The 16,055-nt window shown below is 43.9% G+C and overlaps 1 protein-coding gene across 2 annotated transcripts in view; it reads left to right on the forward strand.

Moving 5' to 3' along the window:
* Positions 1-16,055, forward strand: part of CORO2B (coronin 2B) — a 63,613-nt gene that overhangs the window by 411 nt on the left and 47,147 nt on the right. The window lies entirely within an intron of this gene.

Consider the following 16,055-nt stretch of genomic DNA (forward strand, 5'->3'; position numbering starts at 1 on the left):
AGACCAAGCAGAGGATTAATCAGGGGATAGCACATAATGCTGCTTTGCATGTAGTGGTGTCTTATGGTCTCCCCTGTTAATCTTCAGACATCTGTAGGGAGAACACATGGCAACCGAACCTCACCATTTGTGCAACCTGCTGCTTAAAGCTTTGTGACGTGGGGGCGTGGGTGAGGAATAGCTGAAATTCAAGGGAGGGGAACAGTTAGGTGTTGAGCAACGCAACAGACTGTAGTAGGGTACAATGAAATGAGGGGGGTAGTAGTTAAAGGTGGTGAAGCTAGTTGTAATATGCAAGGGATCGTGGTACGTTGGCATCTGAGAAATTATAATACAGACTGAGATACCGGCATGTGGTTGAGTATCAGGGTATAGACAACATAGGATGAAAATGTAGCTGAATGCAACGGAACTGGCTGTAGGAACAGTGGCGAGTTTAGGAAATCACAGGTTCATTGGCAGGTACAGCTACAGAAAGGAAAAAAGGAACATTGACCTATCAGAATATGAAGATTAGGGTCAGAGAAGCTGGATACTGGACTAACATAGTTGCCAAGAGTCCCGAATTTGACTGTCTCTAATTTTCAGAGGAAAGCCCAGGCAAATTTGGGCTGTCTCAGGTCTAAAAACAGGCATACATAACCCCATAAGCCCTGTCAGATTTAGAGCATTCACGGGGCGAGGCTTACATTTCCCAATTGCAGTGTTAGTAAATATTGTATGACCAGGGACTATGACATGACCATTGGTTACTGGATTAATTAACAGAAGACTGCTTGAGTTTTAAAGGGCATCTGTCAGCAGTTTTGTACCTATGACACTGGCTGACCTGTTACCTGTGCACCTAGCAGCTGAAGGCATCTGTGTTGGTCCCACGTCCATATGTGCTTGCATTGCTGAGAAAAATGAAGTTTTACTATATGCAAATGAGCCCCTAGGAGCAATGGGGGCGTTGTCATTACACCTAGAGGCCCTGCTCTCTCTACAACTGCTCCGATCAAAGTGCAGGGGGCTCAGCAGTTGCAGAGAGAGCAGAGCCTCTAGATGTAATGGTAACGCCCCCGTTGCTCCTAGAGGCTCATTTGCATATTTTGCATATTAAACATAATTTTTCTCAGCAATGAGGACACATATGAACATGGGACCAACACAGAGGTCTTCAGCGGCCAAGTGCACATGTAACAGGTCAGCCAGTGTCATAGGTACAAATCTGCTGACAGGTGCCCTTTAAAACAAGTTATTTTTCTGTTTTCAGGATTAATATAACAGGGCGGTATGTGTGAATGTGGGGGATGGAAAGAGTGGGAAGTATCTGCACCTGAACCTTGGATTTCTGCCAACTGCATTTCACAACTGGCCCTGGTCTGCATATGGATTAGCCTCATTGAATGGGCCTAATCTGTGTGTGGCCACCTGCCACAGTTTTCATGTTTGGAAACCATTTCAAAATAGGACATGACAATTTTTTGCCCGCGACACAGATTTCAAATGTGTTGGTGGAAAATCCCAAACAATATAAACTACGCCGCCGATTTTAAGACAGATTTTAAGCCGATTCTATAGACTATGCTCCAAAATATGTCATCTGAACATAGGGATAAGTCTGGTCTGCAATACATGCACACCTTGTAAATGAGCTTGTTCAGGAATACATACCTGTGCTTGTAATAAAATCGTGGAACAGTGTAGAGAAGTATAAACGGATTCAAGCTGATGTCCTCCGGCTTTTCAGGTTTCCCCCTACCCTCTGAAAGCATACTCATAGGTAACTTGTTTCCAATGAAATTGTCGCCACTGAATATGAGAGAGAGAATGTGAGCCCCATTGGGGATAGGGATGGATGTAAGTATGATGATCTGTGTACAGCGCTGTAGTATATGTTGGCACTATAGAGAATGGCTGGTAAACAGATATGGATCAATAGAGTAAAAAATGTAGCTGAGCCACAGAAAGTATAGCAGATGGATGAGCTGCTTTTAGACAGAGCAGCTGATTCAGGGAAATAGGGATGGATCTACTGGAGGTGCGTTCTGATTTATTAACTCTGCCATAGGAACTGTCAGGGAATTACTGGTTTAGAAGACATGGATGTGTTTAGGAGAGGGCAAACATGTCAGAAGTTCTTCTGAGGAGCAAGAGGTAAGAGAGTTAGGACTGCTGAGAAGAGTGGATTCGGGAAGGTACACTATAGTTGGGCATTGCATAGAGTTGAAGAATGATATATGTTTAATGTATTCAGAAAGTGATTTACATGAAAAAAAAACAACGAATTTAGGCCTGTTTCACACTTGCATTGTGGCTTTCCCGTTACGAGATCCGTCAGAGAATCTCAAAACCGGAATTAAACGGATCTGTGTCATTTAATTAATACATCCGGATGCATCCGTTTCTGTCGGCTCCAGTTGTATTAAATCTAAACTGAACACAGTGGATAAAAAAAAAAACTGATCCAGCACCATTGGCTTATATTGATTTTCATGCCGAATCCAGTTTGTTCCGTTTCGTAGACCGAACACAAAACCGCAGCTTGCAGCGGTTTTGTGTCTGGTTAAAAAAAAATAATGGAATGGAAAGGAAAGAAATGGAATGCATCCTGATCAGTTTTGTCCCCATTGACAATGAATGAGGACAAAACTAATCCGCTTTGGCCCGGTTTGAGATCCTTTGCTGGATCTCCAAACTGGAAAGCTGCAACGCAAGTGTGAAACAGGCCTTAGGGACATGCATGAATCTGGATCTGAAGAGATATGGATTAATGAAATCCAGGTACAAGATATAAAAGGAACATAAGGAGAGAAGTAATGGTAAAAGGAGTAACATAAAGTATCGATGTGGGCAATTAAGTGATTGATAAAAAAAAAAAATAATAATCTAAAAGCTAATATGGCCTGTGTGTTGGCCAGATCTCCTAGACCCACTGCGGCTCCTCTGACCTAAACTCACTGCATCACAGTGATTTATGATGCAATTGAATTTGGGTCAGAGGAGCTGCCATCAGTCCAGGAGATGCAATGAGTTTGGGTATGAAGAATCGCTATCAGTCTGGAAGATGCAGTGAAGTTTGGGTCTGAGGAGCCACCATCAGTCCAGGAGAACCAACCAACAGACTGGCCATATTTCCCGGAGTGAGCATGGTCGCGTTCATGAGCCCTAAGAAAGTGCAGAAATGTATGAGAAGGTTTAAAACGGTTGTCCGGGTTCAGAGCTGAACCCGGACACACCTATAATTTCACCCCGGCAGCCCCCCTGACTTGAGCATCTGCGCAGTTCATGCTCCGATGCTCTCCTTTGCCCTGCGCGATTTAGCAAGGGCTCTTTTGTTTACAATCACACACTCCCGGCTGGAAGCTTCCGCCCGGCAGTGTGTTCGGTGACGTCTTCGGCTCTGATGGGTGGGCTTTAGCGCTGCCCTAGCCGTTTTACTGGCTAGGGCAACACTAAAGCCCGCCCATCAGTGCCGGTGACGTCACTCGGCTTCCTAGCAGCCCCATGGAGAGCCCGGTACGTCACCGGATCTCCAAAAAATGCGTTTGCCCTGCGCAATTTAGTGCAAGGCAAAGGAGAGCATCGGAGCATAAACTGCGCAGATGCACAAGTCAGGGGGGCTGCCGGGGTGAAAATGGAAGTATGTCTGGGTTCAGCTCTGAACCTGGACAACCTCTTTAAAGATAAAGCATAGCTAGAAGCTGTTTATGGGGAAAATATATGTAAACTTAAACTAATGAGGTTAAAGTACAGATCCACCTTTGAGGTACCTGCTTCATGTAATATTAAAGTGTAACTGTCATTCTGTTTTTTATTTATGCAATGTATAGGGGCAGTGATACCGACCATTTTTGTAATATACTTTTATCAGTGAAATCATATATTTCTAGTAGAAAAATTGCTGTAAAGTGGCCCATTTTGGTCCTTAGCAACGCTCCTCTGCCTTCTGTTTACATAACACAGTCAGTGTTTACAGTGTTTACAGAAGACAGAGGAGCGTTGCTAAGGCTCAAAATGTGCCACTTTACAGCTACTTTATAATAGAAATATACAATTTCAGTAATAAAAGTATATTACAAAAATGGTCAGTATCACTGCCCCTATACATTACAAAAAAAAAAGAATGACAGTTAAACTTTAAAGTGCTATTCCCTTAGCAAATTGGGACCTTCCACAAGCTGACTACATGCTGCCGGAAACCATTGTCAAAAATCTGTAGTCAGCAGGGGATGAACAGCTGTATGAATGCTGAATTCCTGTCCTCGATAACAATGCATACATCCGATTCTGGAGAATATTTACAGATACAAGAATATAAAAAAATGTTATGAACACTGCAGCTATACTATATGTAAAACCCCTTTGAGATGACCATTCAAATTTGCATTGAAAGTGGTCGTTTTAGCAAATAGGACCAGTTTTAAAATATCCTTCTTCCCACATACCCATTCATTTGAATAAGTGAGTCGTGTGGGGAAAATGGACAAATATATGAGTCTATTTTCTCAGCATAGATTGATGATCCCCACAGAAAATTGCCCATGTGAATTTACCCATTCAATTGAAAAGGTTAGTATTCAATCCGGATGCTCCATGTTCTAAACTCAGACAGCACCCAGAAGGAAACGATGCCCATGTGAAATTAGCCTAAAGGTTAGTCTTCTCAGAGAAGACCAGTATCCATCAAACATGGTGGAACTGAAGATCTGTTACAGGGTTAGGAAATCCAGTCTGTAGAAGGTGGTGGTCTTACTAAAGAGGTGGTCTTTTGGAGAAGCTCCACTATATTTTAATAAATATGATTAAAAATAAATTAAACAAATTCTCCCTAAAATCTTTTGATCGAAGACCATGATGCAATGGAGCAAAACATATGATTTCCTAGCTTGGCCTTCCTTCATGGATAGCTCTGCCTTCACTAGGTGGCAGAAGCGAAGGGACAACCCATCTGGGCACCATGTGCCGTCTTTACAATGTTCAAAGAGCAACAAAAGTATGAAAATAATTCCCCCCTTTCCTTGAAATATAGCTGTAGAGGTATCATAGCAAGTTATGGGGACATGTTCATGATGCATGGGCATGGATTTGTAATTTAATATAAATACGGCCCTGATGGTACTGTATACCCTCACATATGACAGTACCAGGTCTGTACTGAGAGAGTTAATGCATGTTTATATACCCCGCTGCTCTTGCATTAATTATCATGCTAGAAGCACGCCAAAGGCACTCTAGGTTTCATGGTTGCCTAACTATCAATACATTCTTAATCCCTAACTTTAACCATTTGTTTTTGGTCTTGTTCATGCCAATGATGTTAATTGTTCAGAACTGAAATGAATAAAGTAGTTCAACTATACCTAAAGGTTCTGGAAGTAACACGTCCTCACATGAGGTGTCCTGTCACCTTGAATATTTCTGTGTATTCCCGTACATGGGGAATGCTGCAGTGGGGGAGGTTCCTTTATATTTATACTGTCTGCAGCAACCAGGCAGAAAAGGTGGCATCACGGAGAACTCTGTACGGTGACGTGCAATGTGTGCGTGTCCGGGCCATGGCAGAAGACTCAGGTCACCATTATATATCACCATTAACCCTAATAGCTGTATACAAACAACATCTAATAGTGGTTGGTTTACAGGATTGATCCAGAATATTGAGCAGCTGACAATTTTCCAATGACTGTGTTTTTTTGACCATGTAAACCCTATAGGAAAAAGGAAGATAGCAGAAGTAGGAGTTAATCGTAAGCCATTAGCGATCAGACATCATTAATAATGCATGAGCTGGACGTTCTGCTTATTTATGGAAAAGTGGATGCAGACGGTTTGGTTCGGTTATGTTCCTGCCTTGCCATTGTAAAGTGATTGCAAGGTCATTTCTTAAAGGAGTTAATTGAAAAGCTAAATATATGTCATCCTTAGCCACAAAAAAAAAGGAAGAATTATGAGCAGTATTTGGGTAGAGACTCTTGGGATTGGAAAAATTAGTGGAAAAGTTTATAAAGGGAAGTAAGAGGCAACTTGACAGAGCACAAGCATAAAGTATCTGGAACATTGATCTCAGGGACTACATCCGCAGGAACCCAGGAAGAGCTGGAGTGGAGGGTGAGAGTGGTAGTGTCTCTGGCTGTTACAGTCTATCACAGTGGCTATCCTCACACCGTTGCTCCCTAGGGCCATGCAGTGAAAGGAGAGGCACTCCCTTATTCTGGGGCTCCTGCCTGATGGTAGTTGGGGTGTCTATAATTTAGGGTGCTTGCATGGGTGCAAGGCAGGGAGTGTAGAGTGTAATGGCCAGCGTATGGTGTACGAATCAGAAAACCAGGCCAGATGTAGAAGAACAAATTACTCTTTTACCTAAAGGGGTTTTCTGAGATTTTAATATTGATGACCAATCCTCAGGATAGGGCATTAATATCAGATCGGTGGGTCCGTGTGGGAGCAGCCTTTCCTTCATTGTTTATCTGCTCGCCGTCGACAGCGCAGCAATGAGCAGGTGTAACTACAATCCGTCCTATTCACTTCTAGCTCGTTGCTATATACTTGACTAGGAAGGAGTTGTCCCATTAAAGTGAATGGCTTTTTTACTTAAAGGGGTTTGCTGGGTGTCGGACCCTCACCTATCATGAGGATAGGTCATCAATATTAAAATCCCGGAAAACCTCTTTGAAGTGCAAAATGGGTTGTAGTACATCCATCAACAATGAAGCACAGTTCCACACTGTTCCACACAGTGCAAATCCTTTAACCTTTGAAAATGAAAGGTGGAATCTGATTGGTTTCTATGGGCAACTAAGCCAGTTCTATTTTACACCAGTTTGATAAATGACCAATGCACAATGCCTGTGCCTGTTATTGTAAGTGATAACCAGCACAGGTTTACCAAGAACAGAAGTTGTCAGACTAACCTGGCATTTGATACTGTCCCTCATATGCGTTTAATAGGTAAAGTAAGGTCTAGAGCACGGGTGTCAAACACAAGGCCCGCGGGCCGAATCCGGCCCGCCAGACCTCGTCATGTGGCCCGCGCAGCGAGCGAGCTGGCGGCGGCGGCTGGGCACAGGGAGATGAGCGCTTCCATTGTGGAAGCGCTCATCTCCAGTCATCTGTATCGCCGTCCTCAGGACAGCGATACAGATGCCTGCCTGTGCTGCGGTAGGGGAGGGAGAGGCGTGTCCCTTTCCCTTCCTCTGATAGGCTGCCGGCCTAGTGCCTGCAGCCTATCAGAGGCCGGCGCAGGCGGCGCGATGACGTCATCGCGCTGCCTGAGCCATACAGCGTGGGACACAGGCCAGAAGAGGCCTGCATCGCATCACTGACATGGAGGTAAGTATGTGTTTTTTTTTATTATTTTTATTATGTACAATACTTTTACTGGCGGGGGCTGTTATTACTGGCAAAGGGGGGGCTGTTTGTTATTACTGGCAAAGGGGGGGCTGTTATTACTGGCGGGGGCTGTTATTACTGGCAAAGGGGGGGCTGTTATTACTGGCGGGGGCTGTTATTACTGGCACAGAGGGGCTGTTATTACTGACACAGAGGGGCTCTTATTACTGGGGGCTGTTATTACTGGCACAGAGGGGCTCTTATTACTGGGGGCTGTTATTACTGGCACAGAGGGGCTCTTATTACTGGGGGCTGTTATTACTGACACAGAGGGGCTCTTATTACTGGGGGCTGTTATTACTGGCACAGAGGTGCTGTTATTACTGGGGGCTGCTATTACTGGCACAGGGGGGCTGCTATTACTGGCATAGGGGGCTATTATTACTGGCACGGGGGGGGGCTGTTAATACTCGCACATGATTGGGGGCACTATAGGGGCATCTACTGAGGCCACAAAGAAGGGGTATTTTATATGGGCTCTCTGTACAGTACAATTTTATAGTGGGACACATGGTGGGTACTATGGGGAAGGGGGGAGAGGAGTACTATGGGGTCATCTACGGGGGACACTAAGAAGGGGTATTTTATACTGGCACATTATGGGGGCACTATTAGGACATTAGCTCAAATGGGGGCATTACAAGGGGGTATTTTTTGCACTGTCACATTATAAGGAGAATTATTACTACTGGGGGGGCATTATGGTGGGCTTTATTACTCCCCCATGGTATGACCCCCTAGTAGCAGCACCAGCCTCTCCCTGCTCTGCTATCCCTCTGCATCTTCTCCAAATACTTATTATGAAATCTTTCTCATTAGGATAAAACACCTCAAGAGCTCCACAGAGCCCCCAGCCAAAGTGTGGAAGTGGCGTCAGAGATCCCCAAGGGCCAAGCCAAGTTTTCCGGCCCTTTGAGGGTGACCAAACTGCTGATGCGGCCCCCGATGAATTTGAGTTTGACACCCCTGGTCTAGAGGCTTGGAAAGTATAGTTTGTAATTGGATTGAAAACTGGCTGATGGACTGTGTCCGATAAGTTGTGGTCAATGATTCCCGGGTTATAAGTGGTGTACCCCAAGGTTCAGTGCTGGATCCTCTATTATTTACCGGTAATTTATTTATTAATCTTATCGAGGACAGGCTTAATAGCACAGTTTCTACTTTTGCAGATGACACCAAGCTATGTGCAGTCTATGGAAGATGTCCATAAACTACAAGCTGACTTGAACACTCTGAGTGTTTGGGCATCAACTTGGCAAATGAGGTTCAATGTGGACAAATGTAAAGTTATGCATCTTGGTAGTAATAATCTCTGTGCTTCATATGTCCTAGGGGATGTAACACTGGGGGAGTCACTTATAGAGAAGGATTTGGGTGTCCTTGTAGATCACAGAGTACATAACAGCATACAATGTCAATTAGCTGCTTCTAAGGCTAACAGAATATTATAATGTATTAAACAAGGCATGGACTTGCGGGGCAGGGATGTAATACTACCACTTTACAAAGCGTTGGTGCGGCCTCATCTGGAATATATAGCTCACCTTTGGGCACCTGTCCATAGAAAGGATGCCCTGGAGCTGGAGAGAGTACAAAGGAGAGCGACTAAACTGATAAGGGGCATGGAGGGTCTTAGGAATGACTAAAAGAATAAAATGTATTTAGTCTTGGGAAGAGATGTCTAAGGGCAGACATGATTAACCTATACAAATATATAAATGGGCCATACAAAAAATACAGTGAAAAGCTGTTCCATGTAAAATGCGCTCAAAAGACAAGAGGGCACTGCCTCCGACTGGAGAGGAAAAAGTTCAGTCTCCAGAAGCGTCAAAGCTTCTTTACTGTAAGAACTGTGAATCTGTGGAATAGACTTCCTCAGGACGTGGTCACAGCAGGAACAGTGGACAGTTTTAAAAAGGGTTTAGATGAATTCTTAAAAGTAAATGACATTAATGCTTATGAATATATGTAGAAATCTGGGTCTCATTCCCCTTTTTCTAAAATTCAATCCCTTGGTGGAACTTATTGTCTTTTGTCAACCGTATTAACTATGTAACTATGTAAGTATTACATAACATTAAATAACAAACCATTTGCAGATGTTCCCTGCTCTGGGGTACTGCACATCGGAGCGGTGTGGTGAGGGAGCACACAACTTTGTCTCATCTATACTTTAGGGATAAATAATGTGTGTAGCAGGAACCTACATAATTATTCTGATCTGTACAGTATTTTCAAGTCGATTAGCAAGTATGTACAGTACAGACCAAAAGTTTGGACACACCTTCTCATTCAAAGAGTTTTCTTTATTTTCATGACTATGAAAATTGGAGATTCACACTGAAGGCATCAAAACTATGAACTATGAACATGTGGAATTATATACATAACAAACAAGTGTGAAACAACTGAAAATATGTCACATTCTAGGTTCTTCAAAGTAGCCACCTTTTGCTTTGATTACTGCTTTGCACACTCTTTGCATTCTCTTGATGAGCTTCAAGAGGTAGTCCCCTGAAATGGTTTTCACTTCACAGGTGTGCCCTGTCAGGTTTAATAAGTGGGATTTCTTGCCTTATAAATGGGGTTGGGATCATCAGTTGCGTTGAGAAGAAGTCAGGTGGATACACAGCTGATAGTCCTACTGAATAGACTGTTAGAATTTGTATTATGGCAAGAAAAAAGCAGCTAAGTAAAGAAAAACGAGTGGCCATCATTACTTTAAGAAATGAAGGTCAGTCAGTCAGCCGAAAAATTGGGAAAACTTTGAAAGTAAGGGCTATTTGACCATGAAGGAGAGTGATGGGGTGCTGCGCCAGATGACCTGGCCTCCACAGTCACCGGACCTGAACCCAATCAAGATGGTTTGGGGTGAGCTGGACCACAGAGTGAAGGCAAAAGGGCCAACAAGTGCTAAGCATCTCTGGGAACTCCTTCAAGACTGTTGGAAGACCATTTCAGGGGACTACCTCTTGAAGCTCATCAAGAGAATGCCAAGAGTGTGCAAAGCAGTAATCCAAGCAAAAGGTGGCTACTTTGAAGAACCTAGAATATGACATATTTTCAGTTGTTTCACACTTGTTTGTTATGTATATAATTCCACATGTGTTAATTCATAGTTTTGATGCCTTCATAGTCATGAAAATAAAGAAAACTCTTTGAATGAGAAGGTGTGTCCAAACCTTTGGTCTGTACTGTAGTTAGGGGTGTTTCAGAGGTGACAGTCTCATGAGTGTCTTTGTGCTGGAGGAGGCCTAAAGGTTCCTCTACTACATACTAAGACACCTGCATTATGAATAGCATATGGAAGATGAGGACTCTGGTACACAGCATTGTGATCAAAGACAGCAACAAAGAGAAAGAAATTTGATAAAATGAGTAGATGTTTACTAGATACAATAACCTGCGTTCCATTAAGGTTAACCCATGCAGCTGATGTGGGACTCTGCTCAAGTTACCTTCCTTTCTCAACCTCACTTTGCTCACTTTCAATATAGACCCCATAATGTTAACAAAAAGGGAGGGGGAACAGGAGCAATACTGCCACAGCAATGTTCTCCTCCAAGGGAATCAACAAGAGCAAACATAGGGATGTGATTGTGTCAGCATGCACTACGATGGTGACACTGTATTGATGGTTGTCTTGAAAGTGGTTTCTGAAGCTCCACATACAGTAGTTTATCGGTAGAACTGGCAGGATCACTTACCACAGAAAAATCTAATGAGATCAGTTTGCATTTACCAGACATAAAACAATATGAGTCCTTATTACTAGTTTACTAATTATTACTACTTTACTATTACTATCATGTATTATATAAGAGCAGCTGGCCTAAACCATTTGTGATCTGAACTGTTCCAACCCTTCATTAGACAGTAACTAGAACAGACAAAGCCCAGTAAAGGTAGACTAATTCTTCTTAGTATATCTACTCTTTGCTTGCCTATTGGTATTAAAGGGCATCTGTCAGCAGATTTGTACCTACTATGACACTGGCTGACCTGTTACATGTGCACTTGGCAGCTGAAGACCTCTGTTTTGGTGCCATGTTCATATGTGCCCGCATTGCTGAGAAAAATGAAGTTTTAATATATGCAAATGAGCCTCTAAGAGCAACGGGGACGTTGTCATTACACCTAGAGGCTCTGCTCTCTCTACAACTGCCGTGCCCCCTGCACTTTTATTGACAGGGTCAGGTGTGGTGACATTTTCACTGCCTGGTCCTGTCAATCAAAGTGGAGAGGGCTCAGCAGTTGCAGAGAGAGCAGAGCCTCTAGGTGTAACGGCAACACCCCGGTTGCTCCTAGAGACTCATTTTCATATATGCAACAGGTCAGCCAGTTTCATAGTTACCGATCTGCTGACAGATGCCCTTTAATCTTGTTAAGATGTCCATGAAATTCTATGTTGGACCATTAACACAAAACGGCATTCTTATTGTTACCTATGTGCCCCAAATTAAACATTTTTAATCAAATGTTCATCAAGTAATAATTGTCCATTATCCATAAAAATCATGTGACCAAAAGGAGAGCCATATTCATCTTAGATACCCGCTGAAATGAAATGAAGAGTCTTGGGAACTGTTGTCACCATGCATAAGTGTCATATGGAAAAGCCACAGCTGTGTCTCTACTCCAAGGGGACCGACAGCCCAAGCAGCAACCATGGGAATTTATTACCCTCATCTAGCAGATATTATTCCGCAATTGTAGGCAGTCATTTAGAAGAGAGTGGAGACTGAACCCATCAGTGATCCCATAAAGGTTGTCAGACACACATGCACAACTTTTGTTGAGTAGGATTTGATAACGTTATTAAAACAGGAACAAATAATCATAGAAACTGTAAGCAAGAATGTCCAAGATTTAGTAACAGGTCATGGTGGGCAATGCTTAACGCCAATATATGCCACATGCTAGGCTGGGGCTGCACGGCGACATTATGGGGTGGCAATTTGACTTGCCACAACTACAAGGTAACAGTTGGACACAATGGATCATGGACACAATGCAAGTCACAAGCAATGTTGACCTGCCTGTGACTTTTCTGCTTTTAACTATCGTAAAGGGGACAACTGTGACCTAAATTTAAAGTGCAAATCTTCCTATGACAGAAGAATTAACATAATGGGGGCATCTCTGCACAAGGTCATAAATAGGAAATGGTTGACCCCCATAGCAAAGGTTTACCCCAGCCCAAAGTTAACTGTCACTTACACTCAGGGGCATAGCTATAGGGGATGCAGAGGTAGCAGTTGCTCTCGGGCCCAGGAGCCTGAGGGGGACCAAATACCCTTGTACCACATAAGAAGACACCGCTATTATAGAAAGTGCATGGAGGTCAAGTTACACCTCTGGCTGGAGGGAAGGGGTCAGGTCGAGAATTTGGCATGGGGGGGTCGTTTCAATTTTGGCCCTTCAAGCAGCACTAAGGCTATGTGCTTCCCTGCCCCTGGCCACAAAGCACTGAGGGAAGCATGGTCCTCTTGAATGGTGAAGCAGGAAGACTTCTCCCCACTCCACCATTCAACCTGCAGACACAGATCGCGCTGCCGGCCTGTGTGGGTGGAGCCTGCAGCCCGGAAATCTGCATAAGCTCTGCCCACACAGTGCTGCAGAGCGATCTGTGCCTGCAAGGAAGAGAGGACTGTGAGCTTCAGGAACGGGACAAGGTGAGTAGTTACTTTGTTTTTCTTTTTCTTTTTTAATACAGAGGGGGCACAGAGAGCTTTATTACTATGGAGGGGGCACAGAGGACTTTATTACTATGGAGGGGGCACAGAGGGCATTACTACTATGGAGGGGGCACAGAGGGCATTACTAATGTGAAGGAGGCACAATGGGCATTTCTACTAAGGAGGGGGCACAGAGGGCATTATTACTGTGAAGGGTACACAGTGGGCATTATTACTGTGAAGGAGGCACAGTGGGAATTTCTACTATGGAGGGGGCACAGAGGGTATTACTAGAACAGTGGGCATTACTACACAGTGGGAATTTCTACTATGGAGGGGGCACAGAGGGTATTACTAGAACAGTGGGCATTACTACTATTAAGGGGGCACAATGGGCATTATTACTATGAAGAGGGCACAATGGGGATTATTACTACAGTATGAAGGGGACACAATGGGGATTATTACTATGAAGGGGGCACAATGGGTATTATTACTCTGAAGGGGGCACAAAGAGGGCATTACAACTGTGAAAGGGGCACAGAGAGGATATAACTTCTATGAGGGGGCAAAATATGGACATAAATACTGTGAGGGGGCACACATCTGTACATAACTACTGTGAAGGTTGTACAATGAGGGCAATACTACTGTGAGAGGGTACAATTTTTTCAAAGTATTGGGGGTGTCACGATGGGAAGTGGGGGGGAAACTCCCCATCAAACACCGTTGGTAAACAGAAAATTAAACTAGGCCTGGATGCCGGGATAAGGGAGCAGGTCACCTCCTATTGCAACCCTGTTCCTAGCCCTGACTCCTATCCGTATGAGCGGACCCAGATGGTAGGAGGGCTCATACACCGGAACCTCGGACCCTGAGTCACCCTGATGATCCCTGAAATTAAGGTCAGGAACTAGAGACGACCTGTTCCTCCGCAACACGGATGAACAGGAGTCTCCACAGGCCTAGCAGCAAAGAAAGGGGAAGACAGTGAACAGCAACAGGATCGGCAGGTAAGAACCCAGTGATACAACAACACACCGGAACAACAAGCACTTACCTGCCGCAGTAACAGGGTAGAACACCAGCACCAATAACTAGCTGGACCCCTATGCGGACAGGACGCGTGGTGGCACCAGGCAAAACTGCTCTCTGACTTGTAGTTCCCCCTCCGGGGAACCCAGGAACCCTCTCACCGAAGGCACAGACAGACACGGGAAATGTCTAGCAACCATGCTGGACTACAAACACCAAACAGACCAGACATGGAACACCAAACTAGACATAACAACACACCCTGAACATAAACCACACCAAACAAAACAACAGGTGAGCATGGGTAAAGGAAATAGAAACAAAGGGAAGAAATAGGAGAGACATTGATGTCAAACTTAGGTGGCCCTCACACTGGACAGATGGAATCTCCAGCACAGGACCATAACTCCAGCGCACACCAAGGCTGGAGTGCAACTAAAACTTCTGCTACCAGCCACAGGCAATATAACCTAGTAACCACACCCAGCCAGGTAGTTAAAACCACACACACCAGACAGGGAAGGGAAACCAACCATAAAGGGAAAGTGTACACACATGCTGCAAACAACACGTTGCCCCTGGCAACCAGCATGCATGGCTAACGTGTCACGGTGCACAACAACAAGACTGTGACACAGCCGTGACAGGGGGGTGCCAGAGAAAGGACCCGCCCCGGGTGCCAAAAACCGTAGGCACACCACTGATGTCTGGCAAGGAATCTTGGCATAATTTTCAAATATTACCTTTACTATGTGCCAGTAAGGTATAAATATAAAAGGAGGTATCCAGTAACTATCATAATCAATATTTAACAGCAATATTTTCTATGCCCTTGGACAGTTCCCTGTTCAGGATCCAGGGACACAAAAATTCTCTCACATCTAGCATGATCATGCATTACATAAACACCACATTGATTTACATGAGAACAGTGTAATTCTTTATTTCTCCTGTGGGGGTGCTGCTGAGAAATTGAACATTTGCTCCCAGGCTCCCCAACACTTCACAACTGATTGCTAGGTACCCCAACAGCAGCAAACCTTGTGATCATTTTATCATCAGAGGATCCTTGAAATAAAAAGTGATTCTCCAAAACAGAAAACCAGTTTAACGATGCCTTGTTTCAATTTATGCCTTAGGGTCCTTTTTTTACAATGGGCCAATAATGAGCAACAATTAACTATATTTAAAGGGGTTGTCTCACTTCAGCAAGTGGCATTTATTTTGTAGAGAAAGTTAATACAAGACACTTACTATTGTATTGTGATTGTCCATTTTGCTTCCATGCTTATGACCACCCTGAAATCTATCAGCGGTGGTCGTGTTTGCACACTATAGGAAAAAGCACCAGCCTCTCTGGTGGCTGGAACTGTGGAGGCACACATAGGCTGGTGCTTTTTCCTGTAGTGTGTAAGAACAGCCACTGCTGATGGATTGCTGGGTGGTCGTAACCATATTGTCAGCACAACATTCCCTGATGCCAGGGACAATCTTCGGTGAAGCATGAAAAATGCAATCACTCAGCAAATGAGCATTTGACTTATTTGTGGGTTAACTGGAGGCTGTACACGGGCAAGTTATCTGGAACAAGTGTTTGAAGCCATCAACATACCTCCCTGATAATTGGTACAATCCTCACACAGTGTAAAAGGGCCTATAGAGAGGGTTTATGCCTCCACAAATTGAGGGACTCGTAGTAGCTACAGCTGTAACCCCCATGCTATGCATATGCAAGTTTTTTTAAACATATTTTAACTGCATCAGCGTAATATGTATATAAAGATACATGCTTTGACAAATTTTGTGTAAGTCTTTTGTGGGAAAAAAATTGTAGGGAAAGGGGATAGGGAAAATAGGATAAGGATAGAGAAAAAGAGAAGAAAAGAAAAAGAGGAAAGAGAGGAAGACTAGGAGAAGAAGAAAAAGGGACAACAGAAATTATTGCAGGCGTTCACTGTTGTAAGGGCA

This window comes from Bufo bufo, chromosome 1, assembly GCF_905171765.1.
Source record: "Bufo bufo chromosome 1, aBufBuf1.1, whole genome shotgun sequence".
NCBI classification, from domain to species: Eukaryota; Metazoa; Chordata; class Amphibia; order Anura; family Bufonidae; genus Bufo; species Bufo bufo.